Consider the following 17,918-nt stretch of genomic DNA (forward strand, 5'->3'; position numbering starts at 1 on the left):
AAAAACCCTAAACTAATTAAACTACCTAAACTAACCTATACTACACTATCGTAGCCTAACGTATTCCTAAAACTAACTCATCTTATCTCTACTTAATCTAAACATATGACTCCACATGATAAACATCAACCCACCACCCGCCTTAATATACATCTATTGACAAGGGGAACTGACTATAGCTAAACATTGACTAACTAAATGTATTTTTTATATAAACACATACTCTGAACATCACCCCTCTCCCCACCCAAAAAAATAAGAGATACCTAAGCTCCCCACCCTTAAGAAAAATCTACTACTAAGTTCTAGAACTAATCTACACTACGCTATCTTAACAAACCCTATCTAAATACCCCAACTATATACATTAATATTTACAAAAGGAAGGGACGTGCTGTGTTGAAATCAAAAGTGTCCATCTCACCAGCTCATAATGTGAGCCTTGAGTTCCCGGAGAAAATTAAAAATTTGTCCATTTTGGTTCTCCAGCCGGCAATTCTATATTTTTGGTCTGCCATTTCAGTGTGGAATTCCTGCACGTATGGTGGTTCCAAATAACTTGGTGCAGCCATAGTACTGGTTGGGGCACCTGTAGCAGCTGCAGAGGTTGACGATCTTCACCCAGGAAAAGTGGCCCTGCCTGTAGGCACAGGCCTGCCTGCTGCCTGGGTCCTGGTGGTGGAGGGATCTTTGGCTAGACCCCCTTGACGGAAGGCTTTTGATACCCCTGATGCGAGCTCCTTTTTTTATCGGTGCTCCATCCTCCGGTACCCCTTGGCGACCTGGCGTATGGACCTTTCAGCCCTCTTCTCAAATTGCCACCTTTGGGATGCGGACATGTTTCACTGCAACATGAATAGGACATGTCAGCCAATTGTATTTTTGGCACATGAACAACAAGCATGCAATGAATACACCATCTACAATTGCTACACGTTAGCCAGCACAAATCACCATAACATCCTGAAGGGCAGGACGGACACGCATCTGCACACCAAACTTCATCTCCACATTGCCCATGTCCATGATATCAAGACTACCTATTGTTGCACAATAACTTTGAAACATCATGGAAAATCATTAAAGGTCTGTGGGGGTTATTACAACTTTGGAGGAGGTGTTAATCTGTCCCAAATGTGACGGAAATACCACCAGCCGTATTACGAGTTCCATAGGATATAATGGACTCGTAATACGGCTGGTGGTATATCCGTCACTTTACCGTCACTTTTGGGACGGATTAACACCTCCTCCAAAGTTGTAATAACCCACTGTGTCACCATTGACTAAGATTGTCATACACATCAGCCATATGACCATGCAACGTTACACTCATCATGCTGGATTGCTCATCAATGTCCCTCATGATTGCACAAGTTACCTCAGATCTGTTCGCATGTAACTACCTCATCCGAGCAAGGACTGCAAGTAAAATGTGGTGTCACAACAGAGTCATAATTGACAAGGACAGATGTCAGGAGGCATTGCTATATGCGAAACTGGGTGTGACAGGCATCATATGTGAAACTGTAGTAAAGTTAGACTTTTGGTCTAAACGTAGACTTTTGGTCAAAGTTTAACTTTCTGAATAAGGCCCCATGTTTGTAGGGGGTGTGGCCTGACACAGATGGCAGAGGAAGCCTCTCCGTGAGGCTCCTGCTAGCGATCCCCACTCCGGTCCAGCCTGAAATGCAGTGGACCCCCAACCCGCCCCATTGCCTGGCTGAAGGTGCAAGTTGGTCCCGAGGTTCATTTTTAGGGGCCCGATCCCAAAGGGAAGAGAGTTTTGGGGCCGAATTTGCAGCCGACGGAGTGCCGCAAAAAAACAAGATGGCGGCCGCAATCTGACCGGTGTTCCCGGCGGCCCACGATCCACTACAGCAACTCCCGGATCCTATCCAGCTCACCCCTCTGTGAGACAAGAATTACAAGGGGACCTGGCGGTTCCCTCTGGGGACCCAGCGCCGACGAACAGTGGGGCCAGCACTGCGACTGTGCTTGGCTGAGGACTGCGGAGCACACACAACATGGCGGCCGGCACCCGAGGGAAGGATCCAGCGGATCACGGTTGGAGGCGATAATTCCGGGGTTCCCCCGGAGCTCCTTTGGCAGCTCCCCTCTGAGGGCGACTGATCGCAGTCTGCAGGGCAACGCCGGGGGGTTCTTCTGGGGAGGCTTGACTCTATGGACCTCCTGAGGTGAGCTGGAACGAGGGGGACGAAGTCGGCGGATTGATAGGGCGAACCTGGCCTGCACTGAGGCACGGTGCATACGGCCCTCCTCTACAGGGGTCCGCCTAGTTGCGCAGTGCTACCTACAGGAGAGTGCAAGGGGCCCCCAAACACTGGGTGGGAGACATGCATGCTTGAAGGCTCCCTCCACGAACGGCGAGGCTGCTTAGCTTGACAGGTCCACACCCTGACTGGGAGGAGAGAGAGAGTCCTGACTACCTGGTGTGTGGTGTCCCCAGGGGTTCTTGGCGGCATAGAGTGCGGAGTGTGGCTGGCACTGGAAGGCGATAAACCTCTTACACGAGTACCGAGCACCGAAAACAGCAATTCTCTAATAACAGTTCAGCGATCCCTCTGGCAGTGCAGTATACAGCGCTGAGGTGGGAAAGTCGATGTCCAGAGCCCACCGACCAGACGGAGTTGGAGCCATACCCCAGAAAATGGGTAAAGTCGGTCGCCGAAGGGACATGGAACAAAAAGGTGGGTCCTCAGCTGAGGCACAGGCAGACCCGCCTGACCCCAGGAATGGCGCTTCAGGAGAGGGACGCGACGACCCCACACTTCAAGATGTCCTACAAGCTATAACGGCTTCCTGTGTAACACTGGAGGGGAAAATCGACGCTTTGGCCACGGATCTCACAGTACTGTGAGATGATCACAGTCGCCTGGCCGAAAAGGTGTCCACCACCGACAGACAACTTAAAGAGTTTCTTCCGGAGGTCAAGGATGCCACTAAGTCTACACAGCAGCTGGAGACCCGGATCAGGGCCCTGGAATTAAGGGCCGAAGATGCGGAATATAGATAATATACGGGTGATTGGTATGCCTGAAGGTGGAGCATGGATGGAGGAGAGGGACTAAACGCAACACGCCCCGTATAGTAAATAGTCCTTCCCCCGTGGAGATGCAAACTGAGAGACGGAAAGCCATGGAGGCAGCAGCTTCATTGAGCGGCTCTGATCGCGGATCCCAAGTACAGACCACTGCAGACTGTGAACCATCTGATTCAGACCATGAGTCCGAGACTTCCCATGTATCCAACAGATCGGGCCCGGCCATAACACCGGGCACTTCTGACTGTATCATATGAGAGTCCTCCCATCGAACTACACTTGCGCCAGTTGCCCTGGTCATGAGGGCCTCCTCTGGCAGACACCGTAGTGGCCGGTGAGGTGGGCGCACTGGCTGTCACTCTGGCGGTCGTACCCGCCAGATGGATGAGATCTGGGTCCACAAGTACTACTATATCTTGCAATCCGGTAGTGGGGATTGGAGCGATGGCCCACTCCTTTTGTGAGCTAGGAGTTCCCCTGCTTTTGATAAACTAGTTGACATTTCACGAAGTTTGGATGAGAGCCGTTCAAACTTTTGTCCTGGGGAAGGGGAGTTGGGATGGTAATTGTTGGGGCTTGTTTAGGGGGGGTGATGAGTGGTGGATGTTTAACATTGGTCTGCTGGTGTTGTATAATGTGAGAGTAGGGATCTTCGTGGTATCTGCTAGCCCTGCATGGGGCATTTCACAAATGGGGATTGAAACACGGTTATGGCGACGTTAGGCACTTACAAATTTCTCTCCTGGAATGTACGGGGCATGCACACAATGTCTAAGAGATATAAGGTATTCTCACATTTACAGCGGAGGGGGATTCAGATTGCGTTGCTCCAAGAAACACATTTAACCCAGGCTGAAGGGCGAGCACTGCAGAAACGGTGGAGGGGCCAGGCATACTATACCTCTTATTCCGCATTCGCCAGGGGTGCCTTGATATGGATCAGAGCCGGGGTTCCATTCCAGATATTGGACACGCTCATAGACCCTGAGGGACGTTTTTTTAGCAATCCGGGGTCGACTGGAGGGAAGAGATCTAGCATTGATCAATGTCTATGCCCCGAACTGGGACCAGGTTGAGTTCTTTGCACGCTTAGCGGGCCTCCTAGCCACCTATTTGCAGTTCCCCCTAGTGATGGGGGGCGACTTTAATTGTGTGGCCGATCCCTCCAGGGATCGCTCCCACCCTCCGTTACATGATTCCCCTCTGATGAGAGTAGCAGGGCTATTCTCCTCCTGGCAGGCGAGTTGGGGGCTGGTGGATGTCTGGAGACAGCCACACCCTGAGACCAGAGACTATTCCTACTTCTCTCCCTGGCACGAGCTCCATGTCTGCTTAGATGTGTTTTTCTGCTCCCCAGACATTTTCCCTCAGGTGCATAATGTTGAATACCTGACCCGCACAATCTCTGATCATAACCCTCTGTTACTAGAGTTACGCTGGGGTTCACCCCCTCCCCGCATCCCCACCTGGCGGCTAACGACTGAGGGGCATATTTATACTCTGTATGCGCCGGAATTGCGTCGTTTATTTTGACGCAATTTCGACGCAAAACTAACTCCATATTTATACTTTGGCGTTAGATGCGTCTAGCGCCAAAGTCCATGGAGTTTGCGTCATTTTTTAGCGTGGACACCTACTTTGCGTTAATGATATGCAAGGTAGGCGTTCCCATCTAAAAAATTGACTCCGAGGCATGTGCGCCGTATTTACACTCCCGGGCAAAATTCACGCCCGGGAGTGGGCGGGTCAAAAAAAATTACGTACGGCCGCTTTTGCGCCGTTTTTTAGCGCCTGGAAAAGGCAGGCGTTAAGGGACCTGTGGGCTCTGAAGGAGCCCAGAGGTGCCCTCCCATGCCCCCAGGGACACCCCCTGTCACCCTTGCCCACCCCAGGAGGACACCCAAGGCTGGAGGGACCCATCCCAGGGACATTGAGGTAAGTTCAGGTAAGTGTTTTCTTTTTTTTTTTGTGGCATAGGGGGGCCTGATTTGTGACCCCCTACATGCCACTATGCCCAATGACCATGCCCAGGGGACAGAAGTCCCCTGGGCATGGCCATTGGGCAAGGGGGCATGACTCCTGTCTTTGCTAAGACAGGAGTAATTTCTATGGGGGTTGGGAGTCGAAAAAAATGGGGCAAATCGGGTTGAGGCGAAAAATTTGCCTCAGCCTGACTTGCCCCATTTTTTGGCGCCCAAGCTCCATATCCCCCTACGCCGGCGCTGCCTGGTGTACGTCGTTTTTTTTCACGCACACCAGGCAGCGCCGGCGGCTAACGCCGGCTAACGTCATTGAAGAAATACGGCACCCGCATGGTGCTTCAGAATGGCGTTAGCCGGCGCTAATTTTTTTGACGCAAAACTGCGTTAGCGCAGTTTTGCGTCAATAAGTATAAATATGTCCCTGAGTCTCTAGAAGACGCACCCTTTCAGGAGGAGCTGAGACAACATATTACCCACTACTTTGTAGATAACGAGGCTTCGACCAATAACCCCTTGATTGAATGGGACGCTTTTAAAGTGGTGGTACGGGGGCGCTGTTTTGCGGGAGCGGTGGGGGTCCGAAGGACTCTACTTAGGGACACTGAACAAGCTGAGAGTGAGCTGCGAGAGGCGGAGAAAAAAAGGCCTGAAAATCCGCTCCTTCATCCTACTATCTTAGAGCTTAGAGCAACAGTCGCTGACTGTGTGGAGCGTCTTCGATGCTTCGACTACCAAAACTATATCACACGAGCACACAGGGAGAGAGACAAAGCAGGTCGGATGTTAGCATGGGTAGTATCGCAAACGCATAAGACATCACCTATCCTGGAAATTATATCGGAGTGGGGGGATCCCCTTCACGGGCAGGAGCAAATTAACTCTCACCTCATAACCTTTTACGAACGATTATATAAAAGCACTCTTCGTCCTGACGGTAACTCCACCGATAGTTATTTATCTAGACTGCAGTTGCAGACACTACCACCGGACGCTGCGACACAACTTGAGGGCGCCATTACACAGCCAGAGATTCGGAGGGCCATTAGTGAACTATCGAGGGGAAAGACTCCGGCGACAGATGGTCTCCCTATCGAATTCTATGCCATGTATATAGATTTGTTAGTTCCTAGGCTCGAGATTCTATATCAATCCGCCAGAGACCGAGGAATTTTGCCGTCAACAACGAGGGAGGTGGTAATAGTGCCCTTGCTTAAACCTGGGAAAAATCCTGCGGAAGCTGGGGCATACAGACCTTTATCCATGCTGAACCTGGATTACAAGATCCTCAGCAAGGTACTGGCCTCTAGGCTGCTCCCCCACATGGCAACGCTAATACATACTGACCAGGCAGGGTTCATCCCGGGGCGCAACACAGCGGATAACATACGCAGATTTATAGCTGTCATGAACGATCGGAATTCGACTAGCCCAGCCCCTGGAGTGCTCGCAGTCGATATAGAAAAGGCCTTTGATAGCTTGGAGTGGGCTTTCCTTTATACAGTGATGTCCCGCCTTCGTTTCGGACCTGAATACATTGCCTGGGTCAGATTGTTGTATACTGAGCCCACTGCTAGGGTACGGACAGGACGGACTATATCCAGACCTTATGTGGTTGAGCGGGGTACCAGACAGGGGTGTCCCCTATCACCGCTGCTGTTTGCACTGGCTATGGAGCCATTGGCAGCCGCAGCGCGCGGTGGTGGTGGGGGTCCCGGCATAGTGGCGGGGGGCAAGAGACATCAGATAGCGTTGTATGCGGATGACCTGTTGATCTTCTTAGACGATGTACACAGAGACCTTCCCCAAACCCAACAGATGCTTTCGCAGTTTGGTGAGCTTTCTGGACTTCGGGTGAATTGGGGCAAGACCGGCCTGTTTCCTTTGAACGCTACTGTAGCCCCACCATTGGAGTTGGGAAATGTCCAGTGGGTTCCAAGATGCCTCTCATACTTGGTGGTCAGGATTTTCCATGACCCACAGGATATAATAGACAGCAATATCGGAGGCTCATTGCGGTCCCTCCGTTCCAACATGGCTTTCTGGCAAACCTTACCTCTATCTGTAGCGGGGAGGGTAGCCATCCTTAAAATGGTGGTGTTGCCTCGCCTCCTATATCACTTCACGGTCCTGCCAGTATGGATTCCTAAGGCCATGTTTGCAGAACTAGAGTCCATGGTCATTGCCTTTCTCTGGGGGGGTGGACGGAAGCGAGTGGCTCTGGCCAAACTTCAGAGGCGGTCCCCAGACGGAGGCCTGGCAGTCCCGGACTTTGAGGCTTACTACTTGGCAGCGCAGCTCCAGTGGTTGGCGCAATGGATAGCCAACAGAGTAGCGACAGGGTTGGGGGTAAAGGCATTTACTCCCCCAGAGACTAGATTATACAAACTGTTGTTGGGGTGTCCGGGTACTGGGACGCATGAGTCCCTTGAATTTAAAGTCCTTGCACGCTGTTGGAGGAGCTTCTTACGTAAACTTAAAGTAAAGGCCCCTTACTCCCCTGACCTACCCCTCATCGGGGTGACTGGGGTGGACTCCAGTCCTGGGTGGAGGCCGGGATACAGACGGTAGGAGCACTATTTAAGGAGGGGACGCTGTTGCCGTTTGAAGTCCTTCGGACACAATTCGGTCTACAGGGAGGGCACTTCTTATTATATGGCTCAGTAGTGGCTAGTATCAGGAAACATTGGCTGAGACGGACAGGAGAGCTCACTGCACAAACAACCTGTACATATCTGGCGACTTCTTCTGGCACCTATAAGGCAGTTTCTAATCTCTACAGCAGGGTTCAGGCGGATAGGACCATACCTTTGACTCAGCTCAAATCGTCCTGGGAAGTAGACCTGGGCACAACTATATCCGATGTGGACTAGGAGCGTATTCTGGGGGGCTTCCCCAGAATGACTTGCAATGCCAGATTTAAGCTGATTAATTTTTATGTATTACATAGGTACCTGCTGATCCCTGAGCGGATCAGCAGGTACTTTGGAGTGGAGGGAGTACATTGCCCGAGGTGAGGGCTAGAGAAGGCGGAATTTAGGCATATGTTCTGGAGATGCCCTATGGCGGAGGTGTATTGGGCGGAGGTGAGCCGACTGGTGGCTGGAGCGATAGGAAGGGAAGTCCCCTGCACAATAGGTCATTGTCTGCTTGGCTGGTTTCCACGCACGGCTAAGTACAAAATAACCAACAGGTTCCGGGACTTGGCCTACGTACTGGCCAGGAGGGAAATAGCAATGACCTGGAAGAATCCAGTTGGGCCGAGACTGTCCCAATGGACTAGAGAACTAACTAGGTGGGCTGGGTGCGAGAGCGCTATTCTACATGGTGAGGCCAGAAGGGGTTGGCGGCCCCTGGAGGCGGCGCAAGGTTGTGATGCAATATTAGACTCCTTTAAGGAGGAATGTCGATTGGGTCCAGTCCCCTGATTGAATGATGATTGGATGCTTTGTGAAGTTGCCAATAGACCCAATCCATTGGTGCCATTATGGATGACCCCGGGGCAGGATCCTATGGTTGGACTAGACGGGGGAAACACTCTCACATTGTGAGCGGAGGGTCGACTCTTTCATAGCACACCTACATACAATACAACTGTCCAGATATGCTACCAGTATCATCACTGGGGGGTGGGGCACTGTTGGGGAGGTTGAGGGAAGGGGGGGTAGGGTAGATGTTGCAACATTAGATTGCTGTTAGTGCAGAGATGTGTAGATTGAAAAAGCTCTTGCCCTCAGAGTCTATGTAGATCACTGTATGTTCCCTTATACTATGTTTACCTGCTCACTGGTTGATCGAAATTGCGATAAACTTTGTTTACAAAAAGAAAAGGCCCCATGTTTGTAGTAGCATACATCCACTTGGTACATGGCATTGCATACAACATACAACAGCACACACAACACTTACACTGCACATTACACATACAGATTGTGACTCACTGGTTGCATCGGGGTCAGCGAAACTTGCCACCTCTCCAGTTGTGTATGGCTGGGGTCCCCCTGCAAGAAGTAACATGAGACATGGCACTGAGTGTGTTGCACAATTTACACTATGGACAACTATTGCACATCAGACATCATTTGCCAATGGACCTAGTATACCTATGTTGAGGAATACTCAATTTGGTCATTATACATGTCTCACTGACATACTTTGGCAAGCCAGGCTGATATGTACACAATAAGCTGGAACCTGACATAAATGTCACTACTACATTGTTAAGTTATTTGCAGATGACTTCCTACTCCAACATTTTTTAAGTACTGCTAATTGTAATGCCACTCTGCACATACATGACTCAGAAGACACATTCAGCCTTAACTCCCTTTACTCCTATGTAATTTTGTAAGTCAAATGTACATAACTATGCAACGTACAACAGCAGTCAGGCACTTAGTGGACATGGACACGTATTCCTGGTATCCATGTACCATTCTACCATGACTCAGTAGTGTTGGCAATGGTGCACATCAGAATTTGGTTGAAAAACCTAGGGGACAAGGACAGGATTATGCCTTTTGTCACCTCAATGGTGCAGTGCTGGCATTGTCATGGATGCTTTTTTGCACCAACACAATACTCACAACCCTGCCCTTTGCCTTAACTTGATAAAGGAGGCCCTATGTTCAACAGATATGTACTTGCAATTGAAAAACATGAGTGAGGCACGTAGATTGTGTACTCACCCACAGTTCCTCCGACCTCAATCCCAATTGGTCAAGAAGGCCCTGTTCTCTGCTGACAATGTCTGCCCAGCTATGCCTGAGTTGCCGGGCAGTCCGCTCGATCCTGAATATTCTTGTTAATTGTGCCAGGACCATCCCCCACCGCAGCTTCTGTGCCTCAGTATGGTAGCCCTGTATGACCCCGCTACCCACAGCCACCACGTTGGACAGGTAATGCATTACCAGCCCCAGGAAGCCACCTAATTCCTCAGTGTTGGGGTGACGTGCCCCTCCCTTCCCTGACATCATGTCACAATCATCCACGGTACCCTAACCCAAACTACTCCCAACTAGCTCAACTTACAAAACTACCCCAGAGACAGACACCCAACAATACAATTAGAACACAATGCAAATAACAAACAAATAGGACAAAACAGACGTCAAGGACAATATTTGGACAGAAGACAGCACAAAAGACCTCAAGACCAATCAATAACACAGCTCTCAAATACACCTCTCACCAACACAGACAAAAGGACTGTGACTGTAAAGGAAAGTGAAAGTAATTTTGCAGTTCCTGGTGTGCAGCATGGCAGATCCATTACCTCACTTCCTGTGATGATGCGTCACAATTTTCGTGATGTTTTTTTTTTTTTTTAAAGCTACGTGCCTGTGCGTGATTTTTTTATGACGCACGGCAACACAAAATTAGCCAGTTCTGACGCATCACATGGGAAGCATCATTTTTGGCAGACACACTGCCATCTGATAACACGCATAGTGGCAATGCATCGATTTTTGGACACAAAGCATGTAATATGTAAAAAATGCATGGTGTCCCATGGAAAATCTCTTTTACATGTGTTCAGTCATGTGTAGTGTTGTGTTACCTGTGGATATTTCAGATCAACATACTCCTCTCTCTCCAAGTGTTAAAGGTATGTCTTGTATGTCTACATGTGTGATGGTACATGCCTTACTAGGACTAGACAATGCAGAGGCCGCATTTCCCATATGTCATGTCAATGGCAACTTCATAGGGTGGCCTCATGTGCCAGCAATGGGGCACGTTCCCAAGCCCCTTGCGCACCTTTGCGCCTCTGTCGCATCATTCATTTTGACTCTACGGTGGCACTAAACAAGCCCTTACCCTGCTCCATATATACAAAGTGTGCAATGTTAGCATTGTGCCACTTTGTAAATCCATTACAACACATCATACCTACACAAGTTATGATGTGTGTGAGGTGGGCGTTCCCCCGCAGGGATGCCCAAGAGCAATTGCACTGGTAAAGTTACTAGATGTCAGTCACCATTCTAGCATCATTTTTCAAAGGCTGCCCACGGCAGGCGTTAGTCTGAGACGAGTGCTATGGACGTTCCTGAGCTTTAGTGGCCTAGTGCAACTGTTCTTGGTGCCAGTCCAGCAAAGTGCCACAACTGCACCCAATGTTTGGAACAGTTGTGCTAACGAGTGCGATGGTGCACGGTATTGTGAATACAGTGCTACCATGATGTTGATAGGGGGGCGGAGGGTAGTCCAAGGAAACTAGTGCATCATAACTGATGCATCAGTTTCTTGTAACTATGCCCCTATGTGTTGACACCTCAATCCATTGATCAGTTGACACCCAGGGATGCCATGGACTAGCCATGGAATGTCAAACAATGCCTGCTTTGACCCAAAGTACAGATAGCAGGCTGTCACGCAAGGGAGGTGGTATTTAAAATGTATGGTGCTGGCAAGTGTGGTGATCTCATTTACGAGCCCCTTGCTAGACAGGAGCTTCACTATTTAAAACCTTTCTGTCTTCCCATGTGTACAATATGTTTCCTGTAAGTGTAGGCGTATGTGGGAGTACATGCATTATTGGGATCAGACTACACAGATGGCACATTTCCACAGTCTGTGTAGCCACACAGCTTAGGATAGATTACCCATGTGCTCGACAACTTCATTCACATGATACCCTTGCTACGAGTACATCCTAGGATGCTTTTGAATTTTCCTAGATTGTGGCCAGCTAACCAACTCCTACGACAGTAAGTTTGTCTGAAAATCTAATGTGTGTCTAAAGGAGCAAACATCAGGCTGTCATGCAAAATGGATAGCTTATGGTTCCTCATGCAGGCAAGTGTTGGGATGTTTTGTACAGACATGTGCCATTGATGTGTTTGTCATGCCATGCATATGGTTGGTTTGTGTTCTTCATGTGTGATTTCTTCTGCCTACTACAGAGGTATGTCTGGAATATCAGTGAAACAAACTTCATGATCCAATCATGGGTCATAGTGCACCTTCAGTACAATATCTTTGGTCATGTCAGTGACTAACACGTTACCCACTGTAGATACATCGCTACTGTTTATAAGTGTTAAGAATGTTGGTACACACAGAGCCTGGGGACCTAGAGAAGACATTAGGATTGCATTTTGTGATAATGGTTTATCAAGGAACACTTTAACAGTTCAATTCTTCACCACATAGTTTTGCACAGAATTCCCTTCTAGCACAGACTGTGCATGGCAGAGCTGCAATCAGACAGGGATGGCAGGCTACACATCAGTGCACACTCAAGTGCAGGTTTCCAAATGTACATCTATACTCCCCTGCCCTCTTACCTACTAGGGACTTACAGGTTGTTGATGTCAGCCTTGCCCTATTATCTAGTGGGGATATACATGGTATTTATCTCTGCCTTGCCCTATTATCTACTAGGGACTTACAGGGGAATTATGTAAGCCTTTGGACTATTATATATATTGGGAATTACCGGTTGTTAATGTCAGCCTTGCCCTATTATCTACTAGGGACTTACAGGGGATTTTTGTAAGGCTTGGACTTTTATCTACTGAGCATTACATGTGTCCGTGACTTGGAATGGTATATGAGCCTTTATTGCATTGTTACTCCATTGGTAGATAGTGGGACAGGGACATGTCTGCAGACACAGGGTACAGATAGTGTCAGTTTACACATACATCACTCATACTTGTTTGTGCTGGGCAAACACACAGGTGGACTTGTTGACTGTGAATGGGATGTTAAGGAGCAAACACAATGTGTGTGCTTATAAATTTGGTCTTAAATATCTACAGTGTTGTATTTTGGATTGATATATTGAGATTGTGTAGACATTCACACCTGTAGAAGCCAGGTAGTGTACTGCAGGCCTCAATTGCCACATTGCTTGCACTGTTTGGACAATTGGTACTTGCTCCTTATCTTCATCATCCTCACTGTCCAGTCCTTCATATATGTCAATGTATTTGGCCCATGAGATATTTGTCAATGAAGCTTGAGTTTGCTACAGGGCAAGCAATATTTACAGTAGCCTATCCATTGCATGGAGGATGAGTGGACAGCCACATATCTCCGGACTCCAGCCGCAGCACCTGGCTAGTCTGTGAGTCACCTCCACAGAGTGGCTGTGCCAGTTCAGTACAGGAGTGTCTCAGCTGTCTTTTAGTATGAGTGTGTTTTAATGTGGGCACTCTCCCACAGCTACTGCCAATATCCTTTGTCATATGCATACTCCTGACAGCTATGGTACATGCATGCATATGGAAATATGTCTGTGTCCTGATACATGGATTTACCCAAGGGTATGAGAGATGCTATGACATTGCTTGATATACATGGAAGATGACTAATTGAGTAGGACAGGCCTAGATATACTGGTACATTGCCCTCTGTATGTCACACACTATTTGTTATACAAGTGGGTGCCACTGAGGGGTATGTTATGATTTTTCACCTGTGATTGAGACATCAAGACATTGCGTTGTCACATAGCCGACACTGACCTACTGTTGTGGGTACTGACTGCTCTTGTCCTACCAAGGGCAGACATCTATATAACATTCCTCATATGGAGTAACAATATGGCTGCTGCCAAATGCCAAACCAACAGATCTATGTGATATATGTGTTGCTATGAAAAATGTATGTTAAACTGGCAATGCATACATTACACCTGCACATTCCATTCTCATTGCTTTGAGTGCAGTTGTTTGGTGTTCCTGAGCATGTCCTACTTGTTTTCCACTGTTGTGGCTTAGTCTCACTTTCCTAGAGGTGCAAGTTGCTGTTGCATTTGCATGTGACAGATACTCCAAGACACTTGAATGACTAAGTGACGTATTAACAAGTATATTCAAAGTGACTTATTAATTGCAATATTCATGAGAAGAAATTCTCAACAATATGTGCACATCTGAATGCCTCAGCAGTTGTATTATGTTCTTCCCCATCCTGAGGTGGGGCATCATTGTCCTCATCCTCCTCCCTTGGGTCCTCCACCTGTTCATCCCAGGGGACATTAGTCCCCACACAGATATTGTGTAATGCTGTGCAAACAATGATCAGTTTACAGACAAGGGGAGGTGAGTATAGCAGTCTTACCCCGATACATCGAGTCATCAGAAAAGTGACTTAAGGATGCCAAATGCCCGCTCCATAACATTCTGGGTGCGGATGTGAGCCATGATCTATGCCTTCTAGAAGTCGCTCTGTGGATTGACATAGGGTGTCATCATCCACAGCTGGATACCATATCCTTGGTCAGCTGCAATGGAAGAGGATAGAGAGTGTCAGACTTGCCCTTGTATTTCTTACAAACTTGCCTTGCACAGTATGTGTCTACGAAGTAGACATTCAGACTTGCATCTGGCATTGTGTGGTTTCCTGTTTGCATACATGATTGTAGTTGTGTGTGATGATGTACCTCCCAGTCAAAGATACATGCTTAGGCGATTGGTGATTGTGTGATTAGTGTGGCATGACAGATGGGCTTGATGTTACAGATTATTGCATGTGTATCCAGAAACATGGGACCCTGTCAATGAGCTGTGTTGTGTAAGTATTCTCCTAGTTTCTGTTGTGTGTGCCATGAGGCGGGTGTAGTGCCCTGTGTGTTGTATGTGCCCCCTCAACCCAGTGGACATGGTACACCTCCCTTGCACACAGCTGTTATCCATATTTCCTGGCTGGCATGCATGTGTATGTGTAAACATCATGCAAAGTGTGGCATAGTAGCTTAAGATCTATTGCCATGTCTGTGGCTAATTTACAAGCCCCTGTGGCACAGGGCACAGCAGAAAATGTGTAGGTGCACCACCGTGAAAGCCCAGCAATGTGCCATATCCACTAGATACAGTGCATTTCTGTCCTCAGCCCCTGCACTGGCACTGAGTCAGCTGCCAAGCTCCAACATGGGCATCCTTGGACCATGGTGCACAGATGTCTGTGTTGTGGGTGTGATTGATTATGTGCAGGAAGGTATCCCTTCCTGCACATGACCAATCAATGATGGAGATTTACTCTTTCTATGTGTACTGCAGAATACATCACACATAGGAAAATGGAAATACTTTGGTAAAATCAAGTATTTGACTGCTTGCAGCAAGGTAATGCCACCCCTAAGTGGTGTTATTTTTTTATGCTGCAGTAGTTTACCAGTTTTCTGTAAATGTGGGGCTGCACCAAAGTGCAATGGGTGTTGTGGTGGGACACCCACAGCAACACCCATTGCACACACCTTCAACAATAAGGGGCATAAAATGAAAAAGTGGCGCATTGGTCCAGATGCGCCAGTTTTCTTCCGTCTCCCTTGCCCCTCCGAACAACACCATGGTTGAGTGGTATTTACCATGTGGCACACCATGGCGGTCATGCTGTTTTTGTGCTTTGCTGGACAAGCGTCAAAATGTTTGATGCTAGTGCAGCAAAGGTCAGGAAGACCCATAGATTATAATGGAGGTGTCACTTTTTCGCCTGCCCTGAGCAGGCATTAGAAATTACGGAACAAATTGCGCTGTGAAATCTTGTAAATTTCACTATGCCATTTTCTTCTGGCATCCCTGCATGGGAACACCCACCCTTGCATACACTATGCCTGGCGCAGCCAGGATATGGCACAAGGGGTTGCAAAGTGGCAAAATGCATACATAGCACCACTTTGTTACATGGCACAGGGTAATGGCCACCATAGCATCATAGAAATTATATTAAGGGGGTGCTAAGATAGCATAAGGGGTATGTAAATATGCCCCTTAGTGATGTCTGTGAAGGTGCCACATTTATAAGACAGAGTTAGGACACAAAGGCCCTCATTACAACCCTGGCGGTCGGTGTTACAGTGCGGTAATACAGTCAACAGGCCAGTGGTAAAGAAAATGGGATCACGACCATGGCGGAAACTGCCAACACAGCCAGCCACTTTAACACTCTGACTGCCACGGCGGTAGCAACAAACAACACAGCGGTAACCGCCAACAGACAGGCGGAAGTCAATGTACCGCCCACCCCATCACCCCATCACAACCCGCCCATCCGCCAGCTTTTCGGGGGCGGTACCAATGCCATCAAAAGCACGGCAGAAACAGAACACAGAAGGGAAACCACTCACCTCTCGACACCAACGAAGAACCAGGACGCCATGGAGCCCGAGCTGCAGGTCCTATCCATGCTGGTCTACCTCCTCATTTACCAGGAGTACGAACGGCGGCAGCAACAGCCACGGTGAGTACTGCACCTAGTACACAGGGGAGGGGGGAGGAAAAAGAGAGTGACACACACACGCAACAAGTAACACACCTCAACCCCAACCTCACCCACAACACCATACACACAAACACATGCATCAACAAAACATTTACACCCCCGTAACTCCCTGGAAGAACGCAAGGACAATAGGAATTGAGTCAAATCAGTGATATTTTAGAAATAGTCAGATATACGTAATGAATTGAAAAACAGTATTTACAAAAATATACAATATGTACATAAGGCGGTACATTGTCCATTCAAAATGTCTGTGGGCCACTGGGCCAAAATTCATGGGCCAAGCCCACACTTGACTCCTTCCTCAATACGGAGAGAACACTGCAGGGGCATCAGGTCGAAAACACACAGGCACCTCAGGGGGACGGGAAAGAGTGGGGCACCTCAGCTGGAAGATGGAATAACGCCACTGCTCCTGGAGGGGGCTCCCTGCCCACAGCTAGGTCCTGGGGAGTGCAAAGCCACAGTCTCTCAAGTGGGTGGTTTGCCCACTGCTTGGTCCTGGGGAGTGCAAGGCCACAGTCTCTCAAGTGGGTGGTCTGCCTACTGGTTCTGGAGGGGGCCTGGTGCCCAGTGTGCTTCATCCTGCCAAGGATGGGGTGAGTCGATGCATATCTCCACAGGTTCTGGAGGGGGCTTTGTGCCCAGTGTGCTTCATCCTTCCAAGGATAGGGTGAGTGGATGCCTTTTTCCACTGGTTCTGGAGGGGGCCTTGTGCCCAGTGTGCTTCGCCCTGCCAAGGATAGGGTGAGTGGATGCATATCTCCATAGGTTCTGGAGGGGGTTTTGTGCCCAGTATGCTTCATCCTGACAAGGATAGGGTGAGTGGATGCCTTTCTCCACTGGTTCTGGAGGGGACCTTGTGCCCAGTGATGCAACACTTGGGGTGTGGCAGTTCACAGTCCCTCACCTGGGAGTCTGAGGCACGAGATGTGCAGGGACAAGGTTGCATGATAGTCCATGGAGGCAGGGCTAGACTCCATCCTGCGGCGGCTAAGGCTGCAAACTGGTGGTAGTGCCGGTGCTGGTGGGGGTGCTACCAGTGGTGGTGGAAGGCTCCAGCCTTTCTCCTGCAGCCTCAGACGGCTGCCCACTGGGTCTGCTCCTGCTGGTAGTGGTGCTATTGTCAGCAGTGCACGTGGTGGTGCTTGCGGTGGTGCTAACGGCGGTGCAGGTGGCGGTGCTGGCCGTGGTGCAGGTGCCGGTGCTGCCAGTGGTGGTGGTGGGAGGTCCCAGCCCTTCTCCTGCAGCCTCAGACCAGACAGCTGCCCACTGGGGCTGCTGCTGCTGACCGTAGTGGTGCTTGCGGTGCTGCAGGTGGCGGTGCTAGCAGCGGGGCTGCTGGTGGTGCTGGCTGCAGTGCAGATGGCGATGCTGGCAGTTCTGCTGGTAGCCACCAGGCCTTCACCTGTAGCCTCCAACGGCTGAAGTGCCTTGCCTGGTGTTTTCTGTCCCTTCCTCACCTTGGCAGATGGTGGTGTGACCTTGGGTCTGGCAGCTGGAGTCTTTGAGGTGGCCTTGCTGGGTAGTTGTGGCTCCTTCCCCTTGCTGGATGCTGTCCCCCTCTTCACCTTGGCAGGTGGCGGAATGGTTTTGTCTTTGGCAGGGGTTGGTGTCACACTGGCTTGGCTGACGGGTGC

At 49.3% G+C, this 17,918-nt stretch overlaps 1 long non-coding RNA gene across 1 annotated transcript in view; it reads right to left on the reverse strand.

Moving 5' to 3' along the window:
- Positions 1 to 280: 280 nt before the first annotated feature.
- Positions 281 to 17,918, reverse strand: part of LOC138283426 (uncharacterized) — a 46,636-nt gene continuing 28,998 nt past the window's right edge. The window contains exons 2-3 of the long non-coding RNA XR_011201253.1: positions 8,985 to 9,044; positions 281 to 845 (exon numbers count right to left, since the gene is read on the reverse strand). This is a non-coding gene — a long non-coding RNA (uncharacterized lncRNA). The remainder of the gene's footprint in view (positions 846 to 8,984; positions 9,045 to 17,918) is intronic.

The sequence above is a fragment of the Pleurodeles waltl genome, chromosome 3_1 (genome assembly GCF_031143425.1).
Source record: "Pleurodeles waltl isolate 20211129_DDA chromosome 3_1, aPleWal1.hap1.20221129, whole genome shotgun sequence".
Taxonomy (NCBI): Eukaryota; Metazoa; Chordata; class Amphibia; order Caudata; family Salamandridae; genus Pleurodeles; species Pleurodeles waltl.